The 27,954-nt window shown below is 31.1% G+C and overlaps 1 long non-coding RNA gene across 2 annotated transcripts; it reads right to left on the reverse strand.

Annotated features, from left to right (window-relative positions):
• Nucleotides 1-451: 451 nt before the first annotated feature.
• Nucleotides 452-20,152, reverse strand: LOC136350113 (uncharacterized). 2 transcript variants are annotated; one of them, XR_010734075.1, is made up of 3 exons: nucleotides 19,988-20,152; nucleotides 19,534-19,730; nucleotides 452-751 (listed from the first exon to the last, which is right to left on the reverse strand). It is a non-coding gene; the product is annotated as an uncharacterized lncRNA (long non-coding RNA). The 2 variants fall into 2 exon arrangements; XR_010734076.1 differs by lacking the exon at nucleotides 452-751 and adding an exon at nucleotides 15,670-17,924.
• Nucleotides 20,153-27,954: the final 7,802 nt, after the last annotated feature.

The following is a 27,954-nucleotide window of genomic DNA, read 5'->3' on the forward strand; positions in this document are numbered from 1 at the left end:
AAGAACTTAAATCTTTACCCATAGATTATCTAATACAATATGCAAATTCTTTCGAATTGTTGGATATTTGGGGAAAACTTGCAACGGAATATAAGACAAACTTTACCCTTCAAGTGAAGTTACCATGTTTTGTTCATTATAATCGACCAGAATGGAGAACACATGTTGATGGACCCCCAGACTCTCAAGAAAAGTGTTATTTTTGTAATAAAGTATACACACATCATATTATTATTTAACTATGTGTAAAGTGACTTAATAAACACTAGTGAATAATAAAGTGGATATTTATATTTTTAATCATATAACAAGTGTGTGTGTGTGTCTTATTCAACGATGAATATTAACATGGTGGTTTACCTGTTCTTCATGAATATATTCTTATAGGGGTTATTAAAATTTTCATTCGAATGTTTGATTCCGATTGTGATTAGGTAATAAAAAGGCAGTATTAAATAATATATGGTTTATTTAAATTTCATCCACCTTTCTCGCTCACTTAAAATAAACTGTTTTCTTAATTTTTTTGTTTTTCCTCTTATAGTTCGAATGATTGGATTGTTGAGAACATATAATTCTGGATTGTATGTTGGGGTTTCTTCTATGTCCCAGCTCTCATCAACTAAAGGGTTGGAAGTTGATTGACCATCCCGCTTCTCATCGTGTGATCGACTTGCCTCTACATCCTGGTTCACATCATTTACTTGGTTCGAAAGAGGTTCTTGAAACATCTCTGATTTGTTGTCCATATCTGTTTCACAAAAATAAAAGTTAAAAATTTTGTTTACAATTTTCTTTTGTTGATTTTTTCTCGAAGTGTTTCTTCTTCATTTATATTCGAATAAAGTTCGATTAACTTTCTTTTTCTTATTTGTTGAAGCTTTATTAGTGTTTAAAGATCCTTTATTTTATCTTTGGTTGCATCCATGGATTGTTCGAGCAAAGTCAAACGTTTTTGATGTTTTTCCCAACGAGATGCTCTCGTGTCCTGCTGTTTTTTTTCATCCATTATAATTTCCTCTGGATTACTTTTTTCAAACACCCATTTTTGAGCTTCAGTGCTTTCATTACAACGTAAAGAATTATTTAAATTGCTTATGGCCTCTTCTATTTCATCCAATATTAGTGGTGATTGTGCAAGGTTTTGAATAGTTTTTGAATCATTAGAAGGATTTGTTGTACCTTCAGATAATATTTTGTGTAGCTCCTCTTCCTCCTCCTCCTCCTTACCATCCAACTCATCTTCCACTAATATTGGTGAATTTGGAATTTGTTTTGCCCCCTGAAGAAGTGTCACAATTGGTTGTTGGTTGGATTTTTTTCCAATCACCACTTGATGATGTATATTAGCTGGACCCTCTTCACATAGTGATTTTAAGAAATAAACGTTTGGTTTGCTACACATGTTATAATAGAAGTATTAAATAAATTTTACACTTACTATGTTTGGTTGATGAAACTAAAATGATGAAGGAGTGCTCGATCCGATCGTATTTATTTCAGCACCGACATATAAAAAATAATAAAAAACTTTATTTTTTAAAAGAAATAATATCTTATACCATCCCAAATAAGGTGTTTAACCAATTTTGGGTTTTTTAATTGCTTTTATGGTAATCACATGGGAACTTTTTGATATTAATTTTCTGTTTTTTGCATTCAATAATAACGTAATAATAAAAAACTTTATCTTTTAAAAGGAATAATATCTTATTGAGATTCCATCACAATGACTTCCTCTATCTAAGTGATTATAGTTAACAAAATATGGTAATATCATTTGACAACATAATACGCTGCACGTATTACAGTATTTCAGTATCGATTAAGATGTGGTCAGCTTATGTTCAAGAAAAACCAGCCTTTAATTTGGTTTCATCAATAGAAAACTTAGCCCAACATTTTAGAGATTTGGAGTTTGATGCAGAACATGAAGCCATATATGGAATGGAAAAATTATATACATATGAAGAATGTAAAGAAATCGGTGAAAAATATCGAAACGCAGTACAAGCCTGTAATATGTTTTTGCATACATCTGATTTAAGAACCTTTTTAACAACGTTAGAAGATTTAGGATTAAAAGATTCTTTAGATGAAGTATTAAAGTTTATACCAAAAGAAACCAGGAAATGAAGGATAAAATGTATAAAAGATATTAAAGAATTATTAAATAAATTGGTTTTATTCAAATATTTAAATAGTTTTCATATAAAAAATAAACATTAGATAATGCACAAATACATGTAGATTTAATATGATACAAACATCTAGCTTCTGCATGTTGAATTTTCAATCCTTCTTCGAGTTCTAAAACCGGCTTGAATGAGTACTTTCTAACATAATCAGCTTTTTCCTTCCCCTTTACATACACATGATTTGCTTTTTCTGTTAAACTTCTTATTATCTTGGAAAACTCATGAATGGGGGTATATCCTTGATCCCATGGAAGCCGATGGTGATTCCTCATTAACCAAACCGCTTGTTTATAGCACTCAGGTGATAGGAGAGATATTTTGTGTGGTGGTTTAAAAATATAGTGACATATTTTTTCTCCATCGTAGGCTGCTAGTTCTTTGGGAATAAATTTATTTTCCACTAAAAACCCTTGCACATCAATCACCAATACTTTCATACTTTTAATTCTTCAAACTTTTTAAACATTGTTTTTTTGTTGGTATAGTTTTTAATTTGTTGCTTTAATTTTTGTAAATTTTCTATGTAAATAGACAAATTCACTTTGAATTCTGAAAACATTTTGATATGTATTGCGGAATTATCCTCCATTTTATAGCTGTTAGCAAGCATGCCCATTAAAGTTCTTTAACACTTTTTGTTATCTTTACATCTTCGAATATTCAAAACTGTCATCACATTTTTAATTGTTCAAACTTTAGGAAAGTAGATTTCATGATAGAATATTCTCTAATCCAACATTTAAGATTTCATGGATTTTCTAAAAAGGATTCAAGTCTATTTACCAAAATGCTCAAAATGACTTGTAGTATTTTTATAAACAATCTTTCAATTAAACCCAATATTTTTTCTAATACCTAATATACATAGTCATTTGTGGTGGGAATTTAAAGCTGTTTTACAATTTTTGTAAGTGGATTGTAACTAAATATTTTGTCATGAATAATGAGACAATAGGCCGTCGTTTTATCAGACATTTTTTCTGCAGTTTCAAATTCCACTCTCATAGTGACTGGTCCAGTTTGAAGTAAATCTCTTTGATGGGTGCAATTGATATAAACAAGGGGTGCTTTATCTTTGAATTCTGATGGAGTGAAAATCGATTCTTGTGTGTTATTATAGTAAACCTGACGAAATTCAGAAAACATTTCATACAGCGTTGCAAATTTATTGTTTTTAAAATCCAGTTGCAAATCACCATACGGATATCTTTCAGAATTTAAATAGACATTTACATTTCGTAGGTCACAGTGATCAAATTTGCTCATATCCTTTTTAAGATTGTCTCTTTTATCTTTTTGAAATGCAAGTATAACATGGCGAGGAGTTTCAATTTTGGTTGATGTCTTTACCGGCCAATTATGTCTGGTGGTTTCTAATAACTCCGGATATTCAACTAATTCCCAACTTCGAAAAGTTAGTAGGATGTCAATATTTTTGTCAATAATTTTTGTAAGTGCTAATTCCTGTGGAATTGCTACTGTCAAGTGTGGAACTCTCCAACAGAGTTTTGTTATCGTAAGTCTCGGTTTTTCTGTAGATTCTGCTGTTTGCACCAATGCATTGGAATCGTCGTTGGCTCTAACTAGAATTAATTCTTGATGTGAATTTAAAATTATTTTCTTGTAATCTTCAAAGAAACCAGAGTACATCTTGAGAGGAATACATAAAGAAACATTTCCATTAGAGTCTACCATAATGATTTTTTCTTTTTTTTCCGCTGGATACCATCCAGCATTTTGAAGCTTAACGCTTTCATTTAAATTATATGATAAATAACCTTTCATGGTTGATGTTATACCAATATCTCGCACTGAGTCAATTGTCACTCCATTTAAAACATATCTCAACTCTTTGAATAAAAACGCAGCGGCATTATTTATCAAGTATGTATTTGTAAGTGGCATACCATCCTCTTTAGTAACCTTTAATTCGAGGTAAAGTTCACTTTTGCATGGTAAAGGATATTTCCCGGTTTGTTGTAAAGATATTCTAATTTCATCATTCAACCCCAATTTAGTGGGATTGAATGGTTCAAAAGAGAGCACTTCCCAACTCAAAATTGAATCATCAATAAGAACTTTTTCTTGAACGTTTATATGTTCCATTTTTTAATGTAAATCCCAGGGAAATAAGAAACCGTTTATTCAAAGGTGTTAACCCTCTTGTGTATTTTTTTGTACTATCAGAGTTTTGTTGTTTACCGAGGATATTAAGCGTTCTGCCAAAATCTAGGTTTGGTGTTCTATTATACAAAATTACCATCCCGAGTCCAAGCGTTTAAGATGAAGTCTTAACGTCACGGATTCTTCTTGAAAATTAATCAAATTACCTTCTTGATCAACTAGTTTTACAGTTATTTTATCTATAATATTCACAATTACGGGAAAATAAATGACATTCTGGGGAGTTTCAATTATTTTAAAACCGGGTGGTACACTGGGAAAAAACTGATGTATTACATGAACTGGTGTACCATTTAAAAAAGACCCTTCAGCTATACTGCAATCGATATTTATAGCATTTACCTTAAAAATGTTTGCGGGGCGATCAGACACTGCCAAAGTATTAGCTGGTATAACCTTATACTCGAACCCCAAAAGTTTTGCTATAGTTCCTTCTTCAAATTTAACGTCTGCAGATGAAATAAGATGTGTTCTAAGAGTGTTGTTGTTTGCAGTTAACTCAAGTGTCGTATTTTCTTCAATTTCTTTTTTTAAATATTTAGAAATATCTTCTATTTCATAGCAACCCGGTGGTATTGTAATATACTCTCCACCAATAATAAACAAATTAGATCCTTTCTCAACATTTGGAATTGAGTTGAATGTTTCAAAATTGACTAAACCGATTACGTATTCGAAATTGTCATCAAGATGTATAGGAGGATTAAATTTCGCAGTGAGTGTTGAAGACTTACCATTAAGAACAAAACTATAAGACATGTCTTGTCAATACTGAAATTAGAAGTAAATTTATTGAGTTTTATACACTTCATTATAAAGAAATTCTAGACAGAGCTGACCACAATTTACTTGCTTTTCGGTTTGATATCTCGTTTAATTATACTTTATATCGTTCTTGAGACCATCACTAATGAAATACTTCACTAACTCTATTGGCGGTTTTAAGTTTCCATAACTATCGAAATATATAATTCTTTTTCCTTTTTTAGCATAACAGGTCCAATGAGTTCCTTTGTTGGTTGAATCATCCAGGTTCACTATACCATGCTCGTTCTCTTTAATTTTCTTTGGTAATTTATTTCTCATGAAAATACCTCGGAAATGTGGAATTTGCAATTTTTTTATATATTTTAATAACTGAAAATTTGTTAGTGATTTTCGAGGTATTTCACTTAGCAGTTTTTTGAATATGGTTTTAAGTAGAGTCCACATCCTGATTTGTATGGCTTTAGATATAATCCGCTTCCTTTTTTACCAAGTGCTATAGCTTCCATTGTCTCATTGTGTCTTTTCGCTTCTTCTAATTTTTGAGATGCTGCTTTCGCATCATTTACCGCTTTTGCAATACCGGCAGCTCCACCCCCTAATGCACCTAATGCTGATAAACCAGCAAACAGGGGTATCAAAGGTAAAAATCCGCCAGATTTAGGAATAGGAATAACTCTCTTTTTTGGAGGTAAAATTTTTCCACCCCTTTTTGCAAGTGTTAGAGCATACTTGGCGCTAGATTTTAAGTTTTTAAACTTTTGTCCAATAAGTCCCTTTTTTACGTTTAAAATTGTTTTGTTTAGAGTTTTCTTTTTACTACCTCCTTTTAAGCCTCGACCTGTTTTCCTTTTTTTTCGCAATCCCATTCCTAACTTTGTTTTCACATTCATAGCTCCACTAATACCTAAAGCTGCAATTTTTTCACCGATTCCCGAATCACTTGCCTTGAACCGTGCTAGTGCTTTTGATGCTAAGATTTTATCCGCTTCGTGTCTACTTTGTAAATCTTTCCTCTCGTTGTATGCTATGTCGTGCTCTTTACAAGCTTCATCTAAAAGATTTACACCTGTATCACCTCTGGATAATCTTTCTTTCAACTTGGTTCCTGGACCACAGAAGTTGTATCCTGGAACATGCAATTCAACAGGTAATTTGTTTATCAAAGTATTGATAATACCAGTTCCTCTTTTTTTGGGAGTTTTTGTATGAATGATGGGATCATTGTGAAAGTTAATCATTTTATATATAAGGTTATCCAACAACTGGTAGACATTCACTTTTTATGTACTTTAAGTACCTAAAAGATGCGTCTTGAAAAACAGCTACACACGATAAACATTAAAGCTTACGAATTGAGAAAAAATACTTTCAGAAAACATGGTGACTTATTTCAGGGAAGTAGTAAAAGGGGCTTAATTATTGGCCCATCAGGATGCGGAAAAACTAATGTTATAATTTCTTTAATTGAAGATCGCAATGGGCTACGATTTAAAAATTTGTATATTTATTCCAAGTCATTGTATCAACCAAAGTATGAGTATTTGAGGACACTTATGAAACCTCTTAAACAAATTGGTTTCTATGAGTCAGATAGTGCTGAGAATATTGTTGATCCAAGAGAAATTGAACCTAATTCTTTGATTATTTTCGATGATATTGTTTGTTGTGATCAAAAAATTGTTAAGGATTATTTTTGCTTTGGAAGACATAAAAACATTGATTGTTTTTATTTGTGTCAGACATATTCGTCTATACCTAAACAATTAATAAGGGATAATGCGAACCTACTTATCATATTTCAACAAGATATCACAAATTTAAAACATATTTATCAAAACCATATCAATGTCGATATGACATTTAACCAGTTTCAGAAATTATGTTCGCTTTGTTGGAAAGAACCGTATGGATTTTTAGTGGTGGATAAAGATTCAAATTTAAAGTGTGGTAGATACCGAAAGGGATTTGATATATTTATTTACTTATAAAAGTTTTCAAAGTAATGTCACTTCACTATTATATCCTACAACATGGATGATGCACGTTTAAAGAGAGAGCTTGTTAAATCGAGGAAAGCAGTGAGAGAAAAATATCAGAGTCTAAAAAATGCAGAATTTGAGACGCAAGCTAGACTAGAGCAAACCTACAAACCACTAACACAACCTTTAAAACAATTAATTTCAGCTGTTCATGGTAAGAGTAAACCACCGGATATCATAACCGAAGGAAAAAAGGAAGAAGAAAAATCTTTTAATATCGAAAATGCAGCATCTGCAACTTCAACCCCAAGAAAAGAAAAAAAAATGAGAACTGGGAAAACCCCACTTTTACCTTTAAAGATACCCTCCTTCTTTGATGAAAGCTTAACGTCAAAAAGTCAATTTCCTTCTTTTTTACGTTCAGTGGAGATTGGTGAAAGTACACCACTTCAAGAAGAATCTAGCGATGAAGCATTGAATTTATCGGATATTTTAGAACGATCAAAGCTAGCAATACAACCAATAGTTAGTGCTCCTGCTTATAACGAGTGGTTAGAAACCTTCCATGAACTACCAAGAAATTATATTGATAATAATATAAAGGACAAAAAACACAGTTTCGATCATCAATTTGGTATAATTCATGATATTGAATCAGATAAGTTCTTTTTAGGCTTAACCCGAGAACCTCTCGAAATTATTGGTAAAGATGTAAAAGTTGCAGGATTAACATATCCTGGTACAGTTGGATTATATGAACTATTATTTAAAGTAAATCCACTTGGCTATAAAAAAGAGGATTTGGATAATTACATGGATATATTGAAAAGGACTAACGCTTATAGATGGAATTATGATCCCAATGAACAAGTTCAAGGCGCTAAATCATCTAAATATATTACAATAATAGCACCATATTTGCAAGAAAAAGGTATAACGAAAACTAGAAATATACACTCAACAAGTTTTCGTAAACCTTCCCCTCCACGCAGTAGACTTAGAATGAAAAAGGGTGGAGGATTAATTTTAAAAAATCACAAATCACAAACGGATTATGTATATTGGGATGATTTGAATGAACTCGTTGACAGGCTTCGTTTACTTATGGCTTCTACGTCAGCAGGTCATACAGGTCATAATAATGAAATAATTTCTATTATAGAAGAACTTAGGGAAGCAGATGTTATTGTATAAAACCACAACCTTTTTCATTTGTATTATATTTTCAAGATGACTGTTGATAAGTTTGGTCGACACATTTCAAATAAAACAATTGGTGATCATTTGGAAAAACATTTTGTTAAAAGTGACAAATCGAAGAACATTGGAGAAAAAATGACTAACGAACTACTGTTGATAAAAAATATGATACCCAATGAAGTTCACAAAGCTGCAGCTTTACTGAAAAAAGAGATAAATGATACTATAAAAAATATGGATAATAGGAATAACGTTTCAAGTCAAGAGCTAAGAGAAAAACTAACCTTATTCACACAAACACTTGCAGAAGTAAAAGATAAGCTGAAGCAAATAGATGACTTTCTGGAGAAAGTCTATAAGTCATTAAATTATAACACTAATTCGATAATACAAAGAGTTTTGCAGATTGAGGCAAACGTTTTAAAACAAACAACTACTAAAAGGAAGCGATAGTGTAGTTTAATTATGTCATTCACTCCAAAGGAAACTGTGGCTCGCGAGCTACATAAACCTACAAGGAAAAATTATAAAAGACGTAGGGTAATCATTAAAGGGTTGCATGACTTATGGCAAGCGGATCTCGTAGAAATGCAACCGTATGCCGAATTAAATAAGGGGTTTCGTTATATCCTGGTAGTTATAAACGCCTTTTCAAAATATGTTTGGGTAATGCCATTAAAAAGTAAAAAAAGTAAAGATGTTACTTTAGCATTTGAAGCAATTTTAAGAAGATCTAATCCCCCGAAAAATTTGCATACAGATCTCGGTACCGAATTCTACAACCGGGATTTTAATAAACTTATGAAAAAATATGAAATTAATCATTACAGTACATTTTCTAATTTAAAAGCAAGCATCGTTGAAAGAGTAAATCGCACGTTGAAGAACATTATGTGGCAACAATTCTCAATTCAAGGAAATTATAAATGGATTGATATTTTAGAAAAAATTGTACAAAAATACAATAACACAATTCATCGAACTACTGGTTACAAACCTAACAGTGTCAATAATAAGAATGCTGAGGAAATTTTATCAAACTCCTACACCCATTTGAAAACGGTGGATCCCAAAAGGTCAAAATTGAAATTGAATGATTTTGTGAGGATTTCCAAACACAGAGAAGCTTTCGATAAAGGTTACACACCGAATTGGTCTAGCGAAATATTCCAAATACAAAAGGTTCAGTTGACCAATCCCACAACATACTTATTGAAAGATTACAAAAATGAAGATGTTCAGGGAGGATTCTATAAAGAAGAATTGCAGAAAGTTAAATATCCTGACGTTTACTTGGTTGAAAAAATTTTAAAACAAAAAGGGGATAAAGTTTATGTTAAATGGCTTGGTTTTAGTAACTCAATCAATTCCTGGATTTTGAAAAAAGATATTCTGTAATAAATTTACTTTTCATTTACTAAAATTTTCTTTTAATTAATCTCCAATAGTTGTAACATTAAATCTTTCATTATAAATTTTCATCCTGTGTGGATTTGAACATATTTGAGCAATTATTTCTTCACACAACCGAATTCTTCTTTGAAAGTGGAGTCTATTAATATGCAAAGTTAGATGGTCATTTTTTCTAGCCTCTCTATAAGCAAAACTCCATGCAACCAGTTTGAAGACTTCGTTCTTGTCATTAAAAGATACTGTTTTTTCCATGGTATTATCAAGTGTGTTATAGTTTTTCTTATTTATTAATAATCAAATATGTATAAACAGTATTTCTATATCATCAAAATACATGCTTTCTAATAAATGGATTTATTTGAAATTTCTCACTACAAAATCAAAAGTTTTACATCAATAATTTTATTTTTCAAGACAACTTTTTACAAATTCATTGCAAGCAATTATTTCAACATCCTCTACAATACAGTTTTTGTGAAATTCTAATAATTCTAACACACAACACACATTATAACTGTTTTTCAATGGAGAAATAATAGTATACATATTTGTAATCAAGTCACCGTTTTTTTGTGATACTCCTTCTAAAAGAGTGTTATAGTACAATGGAAATTCTTGCGATTTCAACGTATCAAACCGATATTTTATTAAATTCACTAAACTTGTTAGTACACTTATAGTATCACCTCCGAGAAAAATTTCATTTCCACCATCTTGAACGATCTTAATTATTCTTGAATCACCAATAAACGTAAAATGTATTTCGTATCCATCCCCCTGCATAGGTAACCATCCTTGGTTGGTAGAATGCACGAAGCTCATCATAATTCCTTGGTTGTTCAAAAAAGAAATCCATTGTTCTTCATTGAAAATAACGTATTGATTATTCTTTGCACCTCCTAGTTTAATAACTGGGTTGTATTCTCTCTCCAAAGACAAAACAACACTAATCCATTTAGATTTTGATTTGTTTATGTAGTAAATTATTTCATTTATAACAATACCGGCGCGGGTTACTTTAAATTCTTCCGTATTCTTGGAGAATTGATTTTTATGAGATTTATACATTTTATTGCTAGATTTAAACTAACGCTTAATTCTGACTATTTGTGGACTTAACGTGATTGTTTAAATAATCAAGAAATTGTGGTTGGGATTATTAGTGGTGTTGGGGGGGGGGGGGGGGGGGGTTAGTAGTGGGGGGATAGTGGATGCAAAATTTAAATCGATTTTTTAAGTAACAATAAAGTATTGTTGAAATGGTAGGAAAAACTATAAGTAGTAAAATACTAAATGCTATATAGGATGATGTATGTGAACAGGTATTTTCAAATTCGTCGCTTTTTATGTTATTATTGTGTTTATTAAAATAAGAATTAGAACATTGAGTAATTACATTCCATGTTGAGACTACTTGAGATCCATTAAGATATACAAACAAGATTTTGAAAAATGTATTATTAAATGTAATAGGAATGGAGGAATTTAAATTGTATGAAAATACATCAACATTATTTATTCTAGAAAAATTCATAGCTTTATAACAGTGTGGATATGTTTCAATTTTGCTATCATTTAAACAGATATATTGATAATGGGAATTTGTGGGGTTGAATACGTATAATGTACTCCCCAATACAGAGTATAATACTATATTTTTGATCACTTCCATACCGTAAGAAGATTGAGACTAAAATGCTGGTTAATAAAACAAATGTTTAAAATAAATATATTTTTATTCATTTTTTACACTAATTACATTTTTTTATTTATATTTACTATGCACTAAATCTCGTAAAGTTATAATAAGATTGTTTACTGATTCATCTTCATTATTGGTTTTGGTTTCTAAAATATCTATATCCTTATGACCCCACGCTAAAGTTCTGAAACTATCTCGAATTATATACCTTTTATCATCTTCAGGTGACAACGCAACCTTATTTTTCAACTGTGTATACATTTCATGCAAAATTGATCGAAATAAATTCATTTTTCTATATTTAATTTCGAATTTTTCAATAACATCTTTATAATCTGTTAAAGTAAGCGAATTTTGAATGACATATTTTTTAACACCTTTTGCTTTTTTTTCAGTCAAATTTTCTAAATTAATACAGTAAGCCTTTGCTCCTGTTCCATAAAAACTTTCGATTGCTCTTCCTGCGAACTCATCTTTCATACGACCCAAAACCGATTTGTTTTTAGTGATGTTATGTGGGTTTATTTCACTATAATTTGAAGTATCAAATTTTTCTAAATTTTCTTGCATATCTTCATAAAAATTGTCTGTTGTGATATGAAGCACTAAACTATCGGTGTCGGTGTATAATAAAATTGCTTTGTTACCATATTTCCGTTTTACATATTGGTAATAAAAATTATAAATTACAGTTTTTGATAATTCTAACACACTAAACCCCACATACACCGGTTTGTTGTATAGTACTTTTAACCTTTCTAGTTGTAGAGCAACAAGATTTTCGTTAAAGACTAAAGAATTCTTGAAATTCGGTTTTGCAATTAAAAATTCAGCACCCTGCTTATGTCCAATGTTTTTCCAATGTGTTACTAATCTTATATCAACACGTTTATCAACATTTTCCAAGGATTTACCATAGATAGCATTATTAAACAATTTATAACAATCTTTTTCCAATTTACATTTCGATTTGTTTCTCATTTCAGTATTTAAATCAATGTATGGTTTTAGAAAAGCTTTTTGTTTAAATTTAAGTCCTCTATGAATTTTAATTAACTGTAACCCATTCTCAAGAGCCTGTTTAAGATTTCGATAATGAATGATATATTTTTCTTTATGATTTAAAGTGCAAATTAATTTTTTTTGATTAGAATTAGGTGCACAAATATTTTCAGCTAAAAAGGGTAACTCATTATGTTCTTCATGCAAATTTTTAGGATATTTAATATCTATTTCAAAAACATAACCATATTCGTCATTATCTTTCAGTGATTCAATTTTAAGAGAATCTATTTCTTCAATAGTCATCCAAGAAAAATTATCAATAGGAAGCGGTTGACTCATACTATGTCCATACAAGTTGGTTGCATCTAAATACATTATATATGATGACGGTTTTGTTGAATCAAAATTTTGAAGAAATTTGTTATTAGCTTCTATCTTTCGAACACTGCAGTGACATATACCCCCCCTTATGTTATTTTTAAAAAAATACAACATATCAATATCTGTTAATAATTCTAATTTTACTTTAGTGTATTTTAACATAGCATCCCAACTTAAACCTGGTGATGTATAATAATGAGCAGGATCTAATTTAAATATATTAAATGAAACATTTCGAAAAGCTTCAAAAGTCAGTAAGAATGAGGACATCAGATAATAAATATGTTTTAGTATAATCTAATAAATTTTTACATTTAAATAAATTCCAAATATTTCTAGCTCTGTTATAGTCTGCGGGACTTATAGGTTTATTATTAAGTGTATCATAAAAATCATCAATAGCGGGTAGTTGAATTTCATATAATTTTTCCATTGAATTAATATAATTATATGGGAATACACCTTTTTTTCTAATTTCATTAAATTGATTTGGATCTTTAAAATTTGTTTTTATTTCAATACATTGCTCTGTTTCTAAACTTTCACCTAAAGATTCAAGCGATGAAGCAACAAATCGAAAAGAATCTAGAAATCTAAGTTTAATGAAAATATTTTTAATTCTATTGTCCATTGTAGCTACTTTATCTACTAAAATTGATTTAGAAAATGAAATATATGTTTCTTTTGTTTGTGGAAGAATATCTATTATATCTCCTTCACAACAAAGCTGTTTAATAAATAGATGGGAATCATAATTTAGATTGTGAAAAAAAACTGGAATAAAGTTTGGTATTTTGTAATGTAAATTACATAGATTGTGAGCCTTTCCACGGTAGTATCCGGTAATATGGTCATGATCTTTAACCACATCATCTTCGGGTTTAAATTTTTCATCACAAATACTGCAAATAACAGAATTTTCAAAATTATTTTTTTCTTCGTCTGTTAATGGAAGCATTTTAACATCATGCTTCAGATGAGTATTGTAAATTTTGTGAATGTGTTCTTCAATTCGTTTGCAAAATACTTCAGCTGCATCCACACCAAAATAATAATCTAATAGTGACAGTGAATTATCGAATGAGCATTTAATGAAATAAGCAAAGGCGTACGGTTCGTGTTTAAAAGTATTTTTAGTATAAGACTCATCACAACTTTTGGGTACTTCAAACTCTAAAGGTTTTAAAAAACATTCAAAGTCTGCATATATTACAAAAGGAACTTTTATCTGGCGTTGAAAATTTTCAAATTGAAGAATATTTTCAGGAATATTTTGACCATATTTATTTATTTTAATTTTCGTTGTAGGAATTTTTGTTGTCACATGATTACAATCATTTTTTTGATGTACATCTAATTGGTATTCCGAATTAAAATATATTAAACAACCATCACAAAAATATTTTTTATGTCCTACTTTATTAATTTGAAAAGATACTAACCTAGACATATCCTTTATCCAACAATAATGATAATTCTTACCTTGATTCAATAATAACAAATTTACATGTGTGGGAAATTTTTGAGAGGAATAATGAAGCGGTCCAACTATCTCGTGTTTGCGTCCACAATCAACACTCTCTAAACCATAAACATTCACAGAAATGTTATTTTGCAATTCAAATAATTTGATGTCTCTTAACTTTACTGGAAACGATATTCCTGCAAAGTTAAGAATATTAAAAAAATTTGGATATGAAGTTGTTCTGTCAGCGTTCGCTTTGACAGGAAACAATGCGCTTATAATACTCCATCCAAAACAGTGTTGATCCTTATTCTTCACATTAATGATGGCGTGTTTGTTAACGATCTGTTTCGGTAAAGGAATATATGAGGAAGCTCGAATTGGATTATATTTGTTAATGTTAACTTCTAAATGCATTATTTTCTCCAAGGCCCATCCTGATCCATTTTCAGCAAACACTGACACTTTTTCCTTGATTTCACTCAAAAAGTCACCAAAGATCGTTTCCATATCCGATGATAAAGAAACAATCTTATTCTTTGTATTAAAAGATTTAAGTTCTACAATCTCCTTTGAGTGTAAAAGGTATCGTCCAAACAATTCAACATTCACCTTTACCAATTTATGTTTCTTAAGTTGTTGTAAAATCAATTCTATAAAAGATTTCTTCACATCACCAAAAAAATCTCCAATATCCACGTTTCTTTTCCGAAAGCAACATAAAAGAAATAATACGATTTTTAAATGCTGAAGTTATGACTTTCACAGTTCTGTTATCGTTTGTTTCACACACTATATTTTTATGTAGATTTGAACGTAAATGAGCACTAAGTCTTTTCTTCTTGTACCAGTTATTACACTCTTTGCAATGGGATAGTAGCAGGTTTGGTATTTTGGCTTTCTTGATAGCACTACTGGAAAAATCTACTTTTCTTTTCTCTGCTTTATTCATTACACTAGAACAAGACGATCGAAAACGACATGATTGCTTCATGTGTCGTTCCATGTTACACTTTTGTGTAAAACTTTTATTACATCCATTGCACAGATGCATTATATTACTTTTTGAGTTAAAATATTGAAATGTTACTAAAACTTTACTTATATTTATTGCAAATCCTCTTAAAAGATTAAAATATATACAAAAAGTTAGAATGGTTGTGGAGGGAAGTAAAGTAGTTGGGGGGAAGTAAAGTGGTGGGGAGAAGTAAAGTGGTGGGGGAAAGTAAAGTGGTGGGGGGAAGCGAGCCAAAATCGGTAATAACACACTACTACCATGTGTAGAAAAATGTGTCAATCAACACCAAACCCAGTTAATATTTATAAATAATAAACAAACAAACAAAAATCTCAAAGTTATAAAAGAAAAAAATATTTAATAAACCAAAATTAAGAATATTTATTAACCACAATAGTACGGAACAGGATATCTGCAATCTGATTAAAAATTGGTTAATTCCAAACATCACACACTGCTCTTGCACTTCTTGGATAAAGATTTAGAATTCATAAATTTAAGTCTTTCAAAAATAATTCCTTTAAACTTTTTATATATAATAACTTCTTAACTGATGTAACAGACGTTGAAGAACAAAAAATAAAAATTCAACTATATCGCGAATCAAAAACATCTCATAGAGGAATTCAGGAAAATTTAAAAGCAATAAAAAAATACCTATACTGGCCAAATATTGACAATAACGTACGACAATACATAAACACATGTGAAACTTGTCTGAAAGCTTTAAATATGAAAGGCATCCCAATAAGTTAATTTTTAAACCTACTCCTTTTAGGTGGATGAACCCTTTGACCACATATATTATATCGACGTTTACAAAACCTATAGTCAATATTTCCTAACATTCCTAGATTAATTTTCTAAATTTAGACAAGCTTATCCAATAAACAGCGTTTCCGCAGTGAAAATCCTCAACAAATTAGTAATATTTATATAACGCACTTTGGAATACCTAGGAAAATCACTGTAGATAACGATCATGAATTCAAAAATAATCTTGTGCAAGAATTTTGTAAAACTCATAATATTGAAATACATTACACCACATTATACAACTTATCAGGCAACAGTCCTGTCGAAAGATTTCATTCTACTTTATCAGAAATAATTTTAACCCTTAAGAAAAATAAACAAAGAAAACGTAATAACACTAATGAATTACGCTCTTTTGTCTTATAATAATTCTATCCATTCCGTGACATAATATTCACCTTTCCAAATTGTTAGAGAGAAAATATCATACAAGAACCCTTTTGAATTAAATGAAGCGGACAAAATCAACGAATATATGCTAGAACACATTGAAAACCTTAAGACCTTACAAAAAGACGTAAATAACAAACTAATAAACAAACAAACACGATCCTTATAAAAAGCTAATAAAAACAGAAAAGAAAACGTCAAAATTAATAACAATAAGGATTTATACAGAAAAACGCATAGAAACAGAAACGAAAGAAAAACCAGAGATAGATACCAAAAACCAGAAAATCCAATAAAAATTTCAAACAATAAAATTAAGTCAAAAAATAAAGCATATCATAAAAATTATCTGAAACCCCAACTATTTGTTTCAGGAGAAGAGAATCATGAATCTAACGACGATAACTGTGATTCTGATACTCCCCTCAGTATTTATCTTAAAGCTAAAACCCGTAGATAATCCCATCCTTCCCATATCATTAGGGTAATCGAAAATAATCACGTCCAAACACACATTCATTTATCATGTAAATACCACTAACATTTTATTAACTCTCACCAAATTAGGCATGTAATTAACCATTCTATGAAACATTCTATAAACTCAAATGACTCTCAAATTTCAAGTAAAACTGTTAACACTAGACGTAAGGTTGATTAATGCATGATTCTCTTAGAACACCTCACCCAAAGGATCGGTATCTTTAACATCACTAAAGAACTACATCGAATTAAGCGAGGTATATTCAACATCATTGGTAAAACCTCTATATGGTTATTTGGAACTTTAGATAACGATGATAAAACCTTCCTTGTCAACTATTTAAATAATCTAAAAAACAACAACAAAACTCTAGAACCAGATTTTAACAACCAGAAAACTTTCCTAAAGCCATTGTCAGACAGTTATATAAATAAAATTCAAAATATTAAATCAAGTCAAGATTAACTCAATTTGGAAATAAAACAAATATCGCAACAACTGGATATTGAGCAATAACACAACATGATTTTTAATATAGCAGACATGAGTTTTAGTCAACTTCTGAATGTTCAGCATATAATTGATAACATCGAGAATACAGTTACTTTTACAAAAATAAATATTTTACATCCATCTATTCCTCCTCTAAAAAATTTAAAAAATATACTATATATAAATTAAATGCCCTATATGGCTCTGAGAAAATTATTAAATTCAGAAATAAACTTAACTACTACAATTATTTTGGAACACAAGTAGAGGTAAAAAAAAAATTATATTATTCAAAATTCATATTCCAATCACGATGTCTCAATACAGATACCTCCATATGTACGTCGTCCCAATCCAAAACCAAATCATCATCCTAAATCATCCTTATCTACTACTCAACACCGAGAATTTTTGGATAACCTCCGAAGACTGTAACAAAATTGAAGATTGGTATATGTGTCAACAAAGCTATCTAGTCAAACAACAACCCTGCGTAGCCAACCTAGTTCGCCGAGGGAAAATGGAATGCTCCTGGGACCATGTCTTAGTAGAAAAAACCCATGTTCAGCAGATAAGTGGAAGTGATGTTCTAATCATACCCACCATACCGGACACAGTACAAACTTTCTGTGCAAATAATGGATTCCTCAAAATCTCCAAACCCACTATTATAACTTTGAAAAAATGTTATATCATAATTAATGGAAAGACATACAAGAAGGAAGAAACCACCAAAAAAGAATACATATTAGAGCTCCCGGTAGTAAACGTACCAAGATTAACAATAACAGAAAACATTCAGTTAACCCTCAAGAAAGTGAAGCTAGAAGACCTAAAAAGACTTCATCAGCTTTCCAACGCCTTACGATTGGAAACGTATTCCAAGAAGGGACCAAACACCCACCAATGGACAAACTCTTTGCTAATCTGTCTATTAGTTTCGTCTCTTGTATGTTTAAGATATCTATACAAAAATCACAAATTGAACTGCTTCATGAAACAAACGCCACCACCTCAGAAAACCTCGGAACCCACGTTTTCTGAACTTAAGAAGGAAGAAGTCATGTAGTCCACACTAGCCCATCCAATGACATTATCAATATATACCACTGGACTTTATATTGGACCTCATTAAGACCTCATCGATAGATAACTGTATAAAACCACCCTTAGAATAGTTAAGATTTTCATTATTGTCATAATATTCAGTTAAGTAGTTATGCTGTAAGTCTGATCAAGTTTATGTTATTTCTTGCAAGATAATAAAGTTGTTTTTAAATTCGTTTAAAAAAACCATTAATCGAAAAGAAGTAACTTAATTCGTGTCATAGGAATCCTTTCCCACGAAACTGCAAATCGAATATTTCCTTGGAAATTGCAGAGCCAGCAAACTTGTAATATAAATGGTTAGAATTACTAATTAAAGGAGCTTCTTGATATTTAGACTTATAATAGAATATTGGTGTAGTATTCTCTGCGTTTTTTTTATCTTCTTTTCCTGGACTAAATCGTAACATGTATATTAATTAATACTGTTTTGTCATCTATAACTGTTATTTTTTACGCCACTATTTAAAATGTGTTGTTATGTTACAATTTTCAATTATTAAACTACCAACAAAAGGTTGGTGGATTATTTCAAAGACACGTTGTTGATACATTGTAGTAGCCACATAAATGAGAACCGTGATAAAGATGTATCAACTAATTTAATATAATGGAAATTTAAACACAAATTATTGTAATTTTACTTAAATAAATATTATCTTCCAATAAACATTTCTCACATTGTTAATAAAACAATACCCTAAGATGAAAAAAGCAAATTTCTCAGTCCAAATAAATGCAAAATATATGAGAACTCTTTGAAAGTATAGATGTGGTTGCTTTTGGAAGAATAAAAAAATTGTTAAATGATTAGGGCTCAAACCACCAGAAAGTCAGGCACATCCAGTTAACACTTGAAACGCAAGAAAGTCCAATTTTACTTATTCTAAATTGCAAATAAAAATGATGGACCAAAGTTGACTGTACGTACCTTGGTGAAAGCCGTGGAGCCGTGGAAAAAGCCCTACTTTCTCAACCATCCCAGAAATTGAGGACCCAACCGACGCTATATCCCAAAGACTCTGAAGGATAATGATAGTTGCTTGCTCTAGTGGATAGTAGAATCTTTTTAACTTCGTCGGGGTAGAACGCGGCAATATCACATGTTTTGGCTGTGGTTTCTGTGCACTAAAATAAGAGGAATAGTTATGGGTAAATCCAAATTACAGGGGAACAGTCGATGAATCGAAGCTCGATGAAAATAATGTGGTCCTCTATGAAAGACCTACTACTTTAGGACAATGTTAATGATAAGTTTTGATTGCGTTGGGAGGAAGAGAAATTTTATTATTAGTTCCCATATATCGGGAATAGGAGAGTACACATTTTGTAAACGAGGAATCGTTGGAAAACCCTCTAGGAATGAGTTTCATTTTTTTTCTTACCTCTTCTTTCTTGTTTCGTTAAATATTCTCTTAATCGATCGGGATGAAACCCTTTCTTATTTTTTGCTTCTCGGTTTTAAATGAGATTATATTTTTATTTCGGATCCAATAGTTGAAGTCAATTTCCACTTTTCTGCTAATGAAAAACAAACGACGAACTTTCCCGGTCCGATTACTGACACGTAAATGTCATAATTGTCATTCGATATGTTTGTCGGGTTAACAGTCGTAGTGTTTTCGCTGTCCGACCTTAGTTTATCTTTAGGATGTAGAGTAGTTTTTAGGTACTAGTAAATATGTATATGTCGGAGATTTATTAGTCCTTAAGTGATAAAGTGTAATATTACTAGCTGATAATATGACGAAGGGCAAGCTGACAGGGCCACCTTAAGGAAAAGCTCTGTCGAACGAGGTCGCCACCATCAAGGGCGAAATTGAGAGGCCATGTGTGCGGGCCTTCGTGGGAAACAGGGACTAGCAAGTACCTTACCCCTCGGATTCGAAGGACTCGCGAGATCTGGAAAACGAGAAACCGAAAAGGGACAGGCAGATTAGATTGGCAATTGACGAGAAGCGTTCGTGTAGTAACGAATTCGTTAGTTTTGCACTTTTTCTATTCTTGCTTTTAAAAGTGAACTAAATACTTTATATCATCATGGAAAACCTTCCTATTGATGATCCGACATATATTTAAATAGTACACAATAAACTAAGAAAACTTATGATTATAAAATTTTCCAGTTTATAGTAACAGGATTTTAATAGTCGATAGATATTTTCTTAAGATGAAAATGTTATGTAAATATATATTGAAAACGGCTCAGTTTTTGAAATACAGGATGGCAAATTTAACTTTTTCTTTTCATTTTCTTTAATAATTCGCGCAAATATCAAAATATAGCCATGAAATTTGATATTATGGGATTTTTCGCAGGGCCGAACTTATTTTTGTTAAAATTTTCGTCAAATTTACAGAAAGCGCCATATGCAACGTACTAGTGAACGTTGAAATGATGATAACTTTTTTGTGCCTCTTTATGACAACTTTTTTCTTATCAAAATAGATTCCCTGTTTATTTTTTCCTAAAAAAGGTACTCTTGTTGTAAATTACTAAAAGTCACTATTTTTTAGATATTTTGAATTTAATCCCTAGTAGTTCGGCTTGCTTCTACAGGGGAATTGTGATTGAATAGTAAATAGTTTATTTCGCCAATTTTTATATGCTTAATAAATGTTTCTTACTTCATTTAACAACGTTCTTAATATTATGACTATTACATTTAACATTATTTATTTACCATTTAACATTTTAATCTTTTAGAACGAAATTAATACCAAACACTTTTTAATTGTTATTTAATACAAAACATAAAAGTAATCATATTTCAATTTATCTAAAAATTACTGGAACATGGTCCCATATTTTAAAAATTGAATTGAATAATATTAACACGTTAAAATCTCTAAATAAAATAAATACAGAGCACCGTGTTGAATTATGGACACCGAAACCCTAAGTGTCGACCCTAAACTATTAATGGCACATCGTTGTTTCTTCTTTCATTATTGCATATACATTTCTGGAGAATAACACATACCATGTGTGAAACTTAAGTATGGTATTGATGGCTTTAGGGTGCCTTTTCTTATATATATCTATTAGGTGATAAGGGTTACTCTCAGGGACAAGAAACACGATATTATATTCTTTAGTCTTGCCTAGGCTTGCTTTCCGAGTGGTCTTAAGATATAATATACGAATATAATAGTAAATTATAAAACTTTTCTTTTCTACAACCCATATACCCAACACACCGAAAATACTAACTGAGATTATTGAAGCGGAACTTGAACTGGTTGTCAAGCCACTGTCATAACTAGCAAAATTAACACTAATAAAAACACTGTTCCCCAAAGACGTACAGCAACATATGCCGCTGCCGTTAACTGGTCCGAATCCTGAGCGAGAAGACGGCGGGAGCCTAGATCAATTTTAGTAGTATATATCGACGCGAGAGGATGGTTCTTCGCAGGTGGCTCCATCTGTGTCAATCGTATCGATTCGTAAAAAACGAACGGTTCCAGAGGGCGATCTCAGAGGGTGCTGACTGTCACAAATCGAAAAGTTAACGGAAGGGAAAGTCCCTGACGGGAATCACCCATCCTTCCCTCAAAGAAATAATTAATTCGTTCTTTGTTCGTGCATCAGAAAAAAATAAATTCTTTTGTTTTAAGACGAAAGATCCAGATTTAAACATGTACAGAGTAAGTAAGAATATATCGAGATATCGTCGAAAGAAAGGGAGTTTATTCATGAAATTCTCTTCGAATCGTTTACACAAGGGGTTTCAAAATGGGGGCCGAGACGGAGGATCAACAAAAAGAACGTTAATGTATATTAGGTAAGAACCTAAAATCATACTTTAACATAGCATCGAACGAGGAAATCTTGGAAGCAGCAGCAAAGTGGGACATCAATAGGAGGTGTCTCGATATGGTTATCGAGGCTGCAGGTAGTGAGGGTGTCACCTACACATGGTAGTGAGCGACTCGCTCAAATAGGTAAAACGTAGGGTTCATAGAGCGAAGCACCTTCAATCGTGGGGACCTAGCAAGAATTAAGGTTCTCAAAGAACCCTTAATGGGCAAGTAAGCAAGTGATACAGGGAATTTTTGGACAAAAATTTTCACATTTGCATCAATTTGCTCCTTATTAATCAATTCACACATTTAGCATTTACAAAAGACACGCTTTGACACATTTTCAGTAGGTAGGTAGGTAGGTTTAGCTGGATCAGAACTTTGACTTAATAGAGCTTCATTTATCAACAAAGACCTAGGAGGGCATTATTTGCTCCCTTTAGCAAACATGTTACATGTAACATGTTTTTTACAATGGTTCACTTTGACGAGATCAAGAGGGGCCAGGGATGCATCGAAGTTTTCTTCATCGACTCTCTCAGGAGGAAAAGGGAGTTGGGATTTGTTAGTAATTTTTTTTCAGCAGTAGAAATAGCATTTAGTAAATTTGTAAGCAAGGTAAAAAGGAGCAGGAACATGGTGGAGAAGAAAAGATCTAAGGTAAGCATAGAAAGTTGATTTCAATTTGAATATCGAGTGCTTATTTCCAACATGGTAAGAATAAAAAGGGTTACTATTATACAGAAGTAGGGTCTCTATGTAGGGAACTAATTTAGAAAGGGCCTCGTCACTTTATCCAGGTCCTTCATCAATTGTTAGAATGTAGTCAGAAAAAATTCAAAATACAACAGTAATACAAAGTGTGTGTAACATTAATAGCTCAATATTTTAACTCAAAAATTAGGCGTTTCTCCATTTTAACAATAAAATACCTTCATATTTACAGTTTTTTTTATTTGATAGGGAATGTAAAAAACTGTAAAATATAGAAAAATAAAACTAATAATTTCTTGTAACTCTAAGTTTTTATAGTTAGGACATAAAAGGCATTGTTTATAGTTGTTTATAGAATGGATTTTTTTCTTAATTTTTTTTAGCATTTTAAATATATATTATTTTTTTATTGTGTAAATAAATTGTAATGTGTTTGTAATATGTAGGGTTACTTCTCTGTTCATTTTATATAGCTATTTTAATAAAAATCATTTTTTACCACAGGTTAGTTCTATATTTCAGCAGAAAGTTCTACATAGGGAGAATTTTACTTGTATATTATTATTTTTTTAGTAAACATACACATTCATACACTGTGACTCATTTGTTTTGGGGTTAGTCTGTAAAAAGTTTATAAATCTTACGATTCAGTCCGGTTATTTTAAAAATTATAGATCTCGATAAAGTGCACATTTTCATAATAAATAGCCTGGTTGATGTACAATTCAAGGCCTACTACGACAGTTTCTAGGAGCAAAATTTTAATAAATCGCTAATATTATTAAAATTTTGCTCCTAGAAACTGTCGTAGCGGACCTTGAATTTTATATCAACCAGGCCATTTTCGAAGAAATTGTGCAGTTTATCGAACTCTATAATTAAAAAAAAATCTGGGCTAATACGCACAATTAATAAAACCTGTTTTTTTTTAAATAAAACTAATGCAAGTTAGGACACACGTTTATATGACCAATTTTTCATAAAATACAAGGAACCATCTTTCAAAATTAATGACATCACTTAAGTTGCATCCAACATGTATATTTCTTTTAATATTTATTTACAGTGTACTTCCTAAAGGTAAGGAAAATGCTTTGTTTCCTACATACAAGGTGATAAATGTTTTATACGAAATTTATCAAAACCTACAGCTACAGTTTCCCACTGGATTATTTAAAATTAATTAATTTTAAAATTTCCTAAAACTGTTGAAGAATAAAATACTTTAAATTACTCAGAGAACAATCCAGCCCCTAAACTTTCACCTATTATTATGTAGGAAACACACTGTAAATACACATATTTGATTCTGGAGGTAAGATCATCTACATCATCACCAAAACATAAAAAAATATAATTATAATAAAGAAAAATTTTAATTCCCTTCTTCATTCCTTTAAATATTTGCATCGACGTAAGAAATAATTCCGTACACATACATCATTTTTTTTTTGTAATGGCACAAATGTTGGTATAAGCCTTTTTAGATTAACCAAAGGATATAAAAAAAAAGAGGAGGATACGCCGGTAGGAGTAGCACAAAGACAAAAGAAACAACAACAACGTAGCAACATAGCTTCGAGACTTTGCGGTGGATAAGGATTTAAACAAGAACAGAAATCGTCGTTGTTAAACATACAGGATAACGAGGATAACGTAGAAGTAAGAAGAATTGGAGAAGATTTTCTCATAGCCGATTCACGTTACGTACAGATAAGAGATACCCTAGGTACAAGATCATTCACGCCATTTGACAATAAGTTTTCAATAATTTCAAAATTCATTTCCAGATCAAAGTATCAATTGAATTTTGAATAACGTAACATAACATTTTGTAAAAATGTAACTTTAATACTTTAATCTCTCTAACGTTCAATTTAGCTAACTAGCTAGCAATTAAACTAAATTGAAACTTTTTGAAATCTTCGTATTTCGGTTACAAAACATTCTGTGGGGTATCGTGTAGCGTAAATGACCCTGTACTTTATTTTGTATAGTCATAGTAGAGGGATATTTTATACGGATCGTCCGTACCATTACGGTACATAGAGGGTGTTTTTTTTAAGGGATGGCAACAAATTAAGTTGGCGAATCTGGGACTTATTTTAAGATACAAACCTCAAGTGAAAGCACCTACACAGTTTCCAAAATTTATTTATTTTTCACTTTACACGTAACACATACACACTCACCTAACTAATTAAAACCCTTCTATATACCGTAAACATCGCTATTGGGTTTATTCGTTGTATATTAAGGTTTTAGTTTTTTGTTTTCTTATTTGACAGGGAAAAGAAAGATCCCTAATTATTAAAATATCTAAGTATCTAACGAAAATAAAATAATTATATGTAACGAACAGATCCAATTTTATATACACAAGGTTCAGCACAATTAGCACAGGCCACGCCATTGCTATCTTTTAAAGCGCATAAACGTCTTTTCGGTTTTCGGAAGTATCGATGAGAAAACGAAATTTTGCTTCGCGTTACAACTTGGACGAAATAAAACGCCACATCTTTATTTTACTTTGCGAGCAAATAGAATGATTTACCAAAGTCCCAGGTCGTAGGGATTACACATTGCCGGCCGCATCATCATCACAACTCTGCCGAATCACCCAACGAGTTACGTTAGGTCCTTTTGTAACTTACTTTTTAAAAAATAAATAAAAATATAATTTGATAATACGATTTATTAATTCGTACACGTTTTTCACTATCTTCAAGAGGATGCCTAAATAACTATCTAATGCTAATTGCCCTGAACTTTTATAATAAAAAGTCGCTGAGTTTGTAGAATCTGGAGCGTGTTATTGTTTTTGTTGACAACACATGTTATTACTTTACAGAGGAAATGGTCATATAACTAACGAATAATACACAACAAATAAAAAACCACCACCAATCATTTTCTTGTACTTTTAGATTTGTTTTTTGGAAACTAGAAATTTTATTTTGCTTTAATCCTAAAACTTTAAAATAGAACGAAACAAATCGCGCATCTCCGCCGAAATAAGAAATTAAGGGCGATTAATGAAATCAAAAAATTATCACGGAATTAACATAGCACGGCACACATACCATAAATAATTAAAAATGTTGACAATATCATCCTCAATTGTTTCGAAGACACTATCGAGCGTTTTTTATAACTGTTTTTTGTTAATTATTTAACATATTTCAAGTTAAAAATCGTGTATTGAAAAATTCGATAAAAAAAATTATATTTATTTCCAAACGAAGACCAAGTTACAACTGACTCTTACTAAATCATTTGAATAAAGTTAACTCTATCGAGTATAAATTGAGTTCCCAGCGAAATGCAAGTTACCAGTTTTATGGGAACCGGCGTCAGTTTTTTACTCTTCAATATTGCTCAAAACGAAAACGTCGAAAACTTTGTTTTTGTTCGTACAATTGTACAATTGTAAATCGAGGCGCCTTCGCCAAGTTGAGCGCCGCCACCGACGACCAAAGAAAAATTAAGCAAACGTAATCCTTGTGATCAATAACATCGTTTACGAGGTTTAGAAGATAGCAATAGTGTGGGACCCACAGCAGCAATGGAACCATCCTAGCTTAGGATTTTTAATTTACTTTTGGCCACCAGTGTAGATCGGTGGATAGGTTCGAATATACATAATCCAAATTTATTCTGCAATGTCTTTTTTAAAATTATTTTGCAAATTTTCGTCATTTTTTAAAATATCGGCCTTAGGTGATTTTATACGAAATAATTTCATTAGTCAATTCAATTAAGTTAATTTCTTTTAACTACAACTATTTGCGGTTTTCAGAGACATTTTTTAAAACGAAGAAGTAGATAAATTAACGTTTTTAAATACTCCGGTTCCAATTTATTCTTATGTTTTAAACAAAAGTTTCTCCAACGTACACTCTTTCAAACGATACAAAGTAAAAGGATCTATACAAGTGATAACATAAGTAGGGGGTTTTGCTTTTAACACGACACAGACCTTTAAAAACTAAGCAATATTTTTACATAACATTTTTTCGAAATTTCAAAAACCACCGAAATATGCGCCTAAGAATGTTATAATAAGTAATACAAGTTTAGCTGCTACTCATTCCGGGACTGGGACTGGCTACAAAAGGTGTTCGAAATTGTCTCCATTGGTCTCATTTGCAAAAACATTAAATGTTTTTTGCGTTTTTGCAATTATAGCTGATAATTTTTTATGGGACATTTTATTTTTTTTATGTTGAATTACTCTTTTAGGCAGGAACGAATTTACATTTTATACAAAAACGTATTAAAACTCATCTGGGCATATTTCGTGTTTTTTTGAGATTTTGAACAAATGTCATATAAAAATATTGCATAGTTTTTTTAGATCTACGTCGTGTTAAAAGGAAAATCCGTACTTATGTTATACTTCGTATATTATGACAAAATTATAGTTCACTAAACTAACAACAAAACGAAACGTTCTTTTGCTCTTAATTTGTTTTTCACAAGGAGATAAGCGAGATTGAATTTAAACAATTATTAATTATTTTAAAACTTAGCGTTAGTTCTCGTTTAAACAATACTACTATTAATTAATTTTATTTTCAAAAAGATATCATCCTCCGTGGCTATTATATCAAAAATCAAGGGACTTTGCATAAGGATAAATAGGGTTACATAGATTCGAAACTAATGTATCTACGTCCGTTCGAAAATTTTCTATCTCCACTAAGCACCAGGGTGTTTGCTAGGAAGTAGTAGTGCAGCATATGGAACGGGATACGAACGGAGTTTATTCTGAATCGATTTAAAACTAATGGTACTTGTACAGATACCCAGTGTGTGGTACAGGTTTTGG

Source organism: Euwallacea fornicatus, unplaced genomic scaffold (assembly GCF_040115645.1).
Source record: "Euwallacea fornicatus isolate EFF26 unplaced genomic scaffold, ASM4011564v1 scaffold_112, whole genome shotgun sequence".
NCBI lineage: Eukaryota > Metazoa > Arthropoda > Insecta > Coleoptera > Curculionidae > Euwallacea > Euwallacea fornicatus.